Genomic DNA, 6,512 nt, shown 5'->3' on the forward strand with positions numbered 1-6,512 from the left:
TCAGTAGGCTTTAGCTCTTGAGTCAACTGAATCTTGTAAGTGTATAGATGCAAATCTTTTTTCAAAATTCGCATCAATGATGTTCGTGAGACGTTCGATTGTTAGACACGACAACGAGTCGAGGTTGACAGCTTTTTCTCGTGTACAATGTGTATAGTAAAGTATAAATGATATTTAAAAATAATTAGGTTTTCTTGAATTATTAAGTTTAAGGTTTTCTATAAATTTTCATCAAAATATAATAATTTTTGTTGATCCAAATTTATGAATCGATGTAAATAATAGTAAAATTGTTATGAGTCGATGAATATTATGGATTGTTTGAAAAAAGCATGTGTGCGTGTGTGTAATGTCCAACAATATAAACATTTTGTTTTAAAACGTTTTCATAAAAACAAACTGTTTTTTAAACTTTTTATCGTTACTCATTATTGCTATTTATTATAGCGATCAAATATTGGTCCTTCATAATAAAGATGTATTGCCCTTATTTAAAAAGATGTTATGTCTAAAAGATGTTTATGCAATATATAACGTGTTTTAAAATTTATTTTAAGTAAAAAAACGCATATGATTTTTCATAGTTTTCTCCGCGTGTAACCCATATGGTAAATAATAATTTGAACCACATGGTTATATACAATAAAGCCCACATGGGATCTGAGCGACTATTCTCACATAAGTTATATATTGCAAATACTATATAATATAGTGGAAAATATCTCATTGGTGAATATCTTGAATTCAACATATTTTTATCTCAAATGTTAATGTAATTAAATAGTAATTTAAAAAATTTTGCTTTTCGAAGGATTTATCTTGTATTTTCATCTTTATCGTAATTGAGATTAAACATATTTGGCTTTTAAGACTTTCACCTGCGTGGCCTTTTTTATACTTCAGGTGAAATTTGCCATAAACTATTATAATAACAAAGTTCTTCTGATTTAAAAAACGACGTGTTACTAAATGAATTAATTTATAAAGAACTGTTGATCGATAAATAAATTAAAAATAAATGTTAAAATATTATTTCCCCTTAGGTTTTTTTAAAATATTATTTCCCTTAAGATATAAACGTTGTTTTTTGTCTCCAGTTTATAAAGTCTAGTCTCGCTCAACACGAAAGTTTAACGGTTTTTGTTTTTTTTTTTTTTTTTGCTTTTTTTTTAAACATTTTTAAAAAAATGTAAAATATATAAGTTTTGATCCATACAACAAATATTACATAACTACTTATATCAAAATAACTTTAAAATATATTTTTAGTTTTTGCTTATATAAGAATCTCTCAAAAACAGACAAGCGAGGTAGTGAAACGTTTTTTTATTCGGCAACGCCGATTTGTAAAAATCCAACTATAACAAAGTTGAGGAACTTTTCAAAGCGATTGGAACTATCAGAATTATAATAAAGTCAGTATGTTGTCTAAAAAAAGGTAAAAACGTCGAGAAGGCACTACAAGACTTAGGACTTCAAAGGGTTATACATGCGTCAGGATAGGAAGCCAGCTCAACAACTTGAGTTTACACTACTTAACAAGGAAAGAAATAAAAATAAAAATAAAAAACTACAAGCAGGTAATTTTTTAGACAAATCCTTTTGTTTCATCGTTCATTGGCTGTCCGGTTCAGTATAATGCATCAACGCAATCAAAATTGGCCGAAGAACAAAAAAGCATCTTTGCTACTCTTGAACAACAAAAATAAATCGGTCATAGATCAACCAGTCAATAATTACAAACGCCCTTATTTCTGTTATCACAAGACCTGCCAGCACAACCAACACCATCTCAAACACCAGTACCACTAATACTAACACTACCGCCGCAAATACAACTCACAAATGCTCAGTCAGTACCGCTGTCAACGCTGCCGACAGCACCGCTAATACCATCTCAACAAATGTGATCGCAACCTTCTTTACATAAATCCTATCAATAGCAGCATCATACAACAGCTACTTAAGACGGGTATCTACGATTTTGGGCGTATAACACATGCTCTCTCAACAAATCAAAGCTTGATGAACTAGCTTCTAGACTAAAAACAACATCTCAAAACAATTAACCAAAACTGGCAGGCTATCATATGCCTTGAAAACATAGAGGCTATTGTGAAGGTGGTGTCGCTTTATACATCAAAAAAAGTGAAATCATTGCTAATGAAGTCATTTTTCAAATGTTAAACAAGTCTGGGGGTTGTATTTTGTTTGTTTAGGAAAATATTCTCCTCGAAACAATGTACCAACCCCATGATCTAAACAAAATGGTGCTTGCTGAATTGAAGAGTCGGAATCGAATTGATGTTGTCACTCGCCAAATCGAAGGCGTCAAACAAAATTGGGTGCGCAACAATTCTAGTTTATGGTTAATTGAGTTTTGTACACACTAAATACGAAGAAGTAGATGGTGATGGCAGTAACTGCAATAGTTTATGTTTTCAAGAATATTTCAGGAATGCCTGGCATATAACCACCTGTCACAATTAGTAATTTTTCGAACATAAAGACAATCGAGTCAAAGCACACCTAAAAATACTTTAGACTTAATCATAAGTGACAAGCTCAAGCACAAGTGTAAACATCAAAGAAGAAGCACCATTAGGTGCTGCAGTACATGTGATATATCGCAGTACCAATGGTACTCAAGCAGAGGTTAGGCAGTGTAATTACCCTTTCACAACTGCAAACGTAGAAAATGAGCGTCAATTTACAATTATTAAAACGCGATATATAAGAAGTAGAGCAAAATACGCGGTAATATCAACATACATTGAAGCGTATGGCTGAAAAGATTTATTCAATGACCTCTCAACGAACGAGTGTTACCATCTTTTTTATCAAAAAAGAGAAGATACTTGCAAGTGTTATACACCAATTTTGAACATTTTTATTGTCAAAGTCCCTTACTTTTTTAAAGAGGCAATCGTAGAAAAAAGTACATTTAGGGCAAATTACCGAGCCATTGAGTGCTTTGAACGTAAAATTCTTGAAAAAAAACACGCCAAACAGGTCAATAAAGAGGTTAAAGAAGCAGTGCAAAAATTCAAATAAGCAATCGTTCAAGCCTCAAAGCATAACCCAAAATCAATTCACGCCTGCATAAACAAAATGCAGTATGTAAATGATTAAATTTTAAAGGACGGAAAAGGGGAAAGTTAAGGCGAGGTAAATACGTCAAGTTTTAAATGACTACTTTCAGTCTGTTTATGTGATTGAGCCGCATAAAAGTTATATGTACAATAAAGACGCAGTGTATAACACGTGGTAAAGTACAAAAGAGACTCAAAACTATGGACGAGAACAAGTCGGCGTCTATCCACGCCTACTCAAAAGGTGTGCAGCAACGTTTCCAACTTCACTTACACTTATTTTTCAGACTTCTTTCATAAAAAGTGAAGTGCCAGACAATTGAAAGCACTGAAACATAACACCAATATTCAAGAAGGGCTCCAAACTCAAAGCAATTATTTACAGACCATTTACTAGTACCCCTGGCAAAATTATGGAGCGTTTTGTTTGAGACCAGATAATGAATCACTGAATTTATGAATCACTAAATTTTAAACAATTAAATATCAAAAACCCAACATGGTTTTGTTTTTTAAAAAGTTGTTCCTAGTAAACCTTTTTGAGACACTCGATATAATGACAGACGCAATATACCAGGGATATGTTACAGACGTAAAACAAAAGCTCCTCCACAAACTTCAAAGCTATGAAATCAAAGATGATCTTCACAAATGGATCAAAGTATGGCTATCGTAAAAAAACTCTCTACAAAAAACCTTAAAAAGTTGTTAATCGGAGAACACACATCTAATTGGAAAAACGTTACCAGCGGCGTACCACAGAGTTTGGTTTTAGGACTATTACTGTTTTTTCTGTACATCAAAGTTATTCCAGACAAATTTGAATACCAAAGCAAGATGACAGATGATGACAGCAAAATCATTGACATCATAAAATTGGACTGGGATCTCCTTCAAGCATATATAAACAAAGACGTTAAACGGTCACAGTGATGGATGATGATTTTCAATATTGAGAAGTGTAAGTTGATTCATGTAGGCTGAGGGAAAAAATGAGACATAGAGGCGCTGGAGAAAGTTCAAAACCATGCTATCAAAACAGTTTTTTCTATCACACATTAAACCTCTGAGTAGAGAAAATGGTGTTTTATGTCTCAAAACACTTGAAGAGAGAAGGAAAAAGTCAAAGACTGCAAGTACAAATGTGCCTGATGCAGCACATCTTCGTTAATAATTTATAAGTAGCAAACTTTCAATAAAGGTTATTATACATTAGGAGTTTTCATTAATTTACCTAAAGCCTTTGACACCGTCAATCATGAAATCTTTATAAGAAACTAGAAGTCTAAAGAGTAAACACCCCTAAACTTAATTTGGTTCAAAGGCTACATGGTAAACAGGAAACAATGCACAACCTTATAAACAAATGAAACCAAAAAAAGACTTATAAACTGCGGGGTACCCCTGGGATCTATCCTAGGACCATTGTTATTTCAATTCTATATAAATGACTTATTTTTAGCATCTAAAATATTATCTTATATTTTTTGCTAATTGTTTCAATCTGTTTAATTCACCTAACTATCATTACCAACTGTATTAGGTGGTTAATTTCACCTAATAAAGTTGATAATATTTCACATAAACTGCCTAGTTATTTACTCTAAAAAGCAGTAGTTAAAAACAAATCTACCGTTAACTTTATAACAGTAATTCTAAATGAAAACCTTTCATAGAAGCATCCATTTAATAGAAAGTAAAATCTTCAACATTGTTTCAATACTATACAAAACAAAAACATTTTTAAATACTCTGCTTTAACAAAGACTAATTTTTTTTTTATTCACAGCTACCTTTTTTACTGCAGTATTGCATAGGGAAGTACAGATTACGGTAAAGCAATGTATTTTGCGCAAACAGAACAGTTAAATTGTCTTAAGAATGTGCAGTCGTGGTCTAGTGGCTCGAGCTCTGGCTCCGGAGTCGGAGGTTCTTGGTTTAGAGCAGACTCTGGTCATATATGTATCACTGGTAAGTAGGGAGGCGTGAACTTCCTGATTAAATGCTATAACGCGGTGCTCTTTGATAAGAACAGTGCTCTTGTGTTAGGAGGAAAAGAAAAAAAAAGGTCTTAAATATTTATAAACAAAATATTTACCAATTATTACTATTCATGTTTAACATGACGCATTGAAAATTTGGAAAAATTGGATTAAGTAACCAATAAGGTTATTGAAGAAAAAATTCGCGAAATGATCAATCCTCTCAAAAATTTGATCTCTTTCAAAGCAACCAATTAAGCCCCTTAAATCAAGTTGAAAAGCTAATTAATGTTTGTACACATTTGAATTAAAAAAAGTTTGACACAAATTGTTATTATTTCAAAAAATCCTAATTTAAAGATGGCTGGACTTCTTTAAAGTTTACTGGATTTTTCTTGGTTCACCCGATAATTTGCACCATATAAGGAGGGTTTCAACATACAAAATATTTTCCGCGAAACAAAAACGGAAAAGAAAATCAAATTAGGTAAAAAAAAAACATGATGATAAAAATTTTTATAAATGTTTGGATATAAAAAAAAAAAATTATGTAAAAAACAAATTTTTGATCATGTGATGATAAAAGTATGTGAAGGTAAGCAATTTTCATTGTAACATTAAATAAAAAATTTTTCCGTTCCGCTTCAATCTTTTAAAAATATAACTATATAATTTTAAATTTTTCAATTTTCTTAAAAAATTGATATAACTTAGTTATATAAAAGAAAGTAATTTTATTATGCAAAATATTTGTGCTGATATAACCTTTTACATATGGTGGATCATAATGGGTCGTCTATACTTATCGACGCAGAAAATATGTAAAGAACTATATAGTACACAAAATGAATGAATCTGAATGAAAAAAATTAGATTTAAAGTTCAGCAAGAAAGAAAGATCTAAAAGATGTGCTAACAATAAAAAACGTGCAAAAACAATGTTTCGTGTTGTTTTATAGGAATACTATCTTACTGTATGACAATGTGGTACTCATAACGATAATGATGATGTTAAGTTCACCCAAAAGAAACATTTTAACAATCAACTTATAATATGTGCATGATTAGAGGTCATGATTTTAAACTATTAGAACTAAAACAGAGAGCGAAAAAGATTTAAAAAAATTTAGGCCGGATTTGAAGTTCGCATCTACAGAATACCAAATCAACGCCTTTTTCTCTTGTAATATTTTTAATAAATTAGTAATATTTGTAATATTGTAAACTTTAAAACAGATTTTATATCAAAATTTTAAAACAAGTTTTATATGTTAACATTTGTTATCAATTTAATTGTTAAATAGGGCAGTTTTGTCATTCTTTAAAATATATTGTTATCAATTAAATTAATAACATGTCATTCTTTAAAATGTAAATTATCTTTATATTTAAAGCAAGCTGATTTAATAGTTAAGTTGTTTCTTGGGCTTTTGTAACA

This window comes from Hydra vulgaris, chromosome 14 (genome assembly GCF_038396675.1).
Source record: "Hydra vulgaris chromosome 14, alternate assembly HydraT2T_AEP".
Classification (NCBI taxonomy): Eukaryota; Metazoa; Cnidaria; class Hydrozoa; order Anthoathecata; family Hydridae; genus Hydra; species Hydra vulgaris.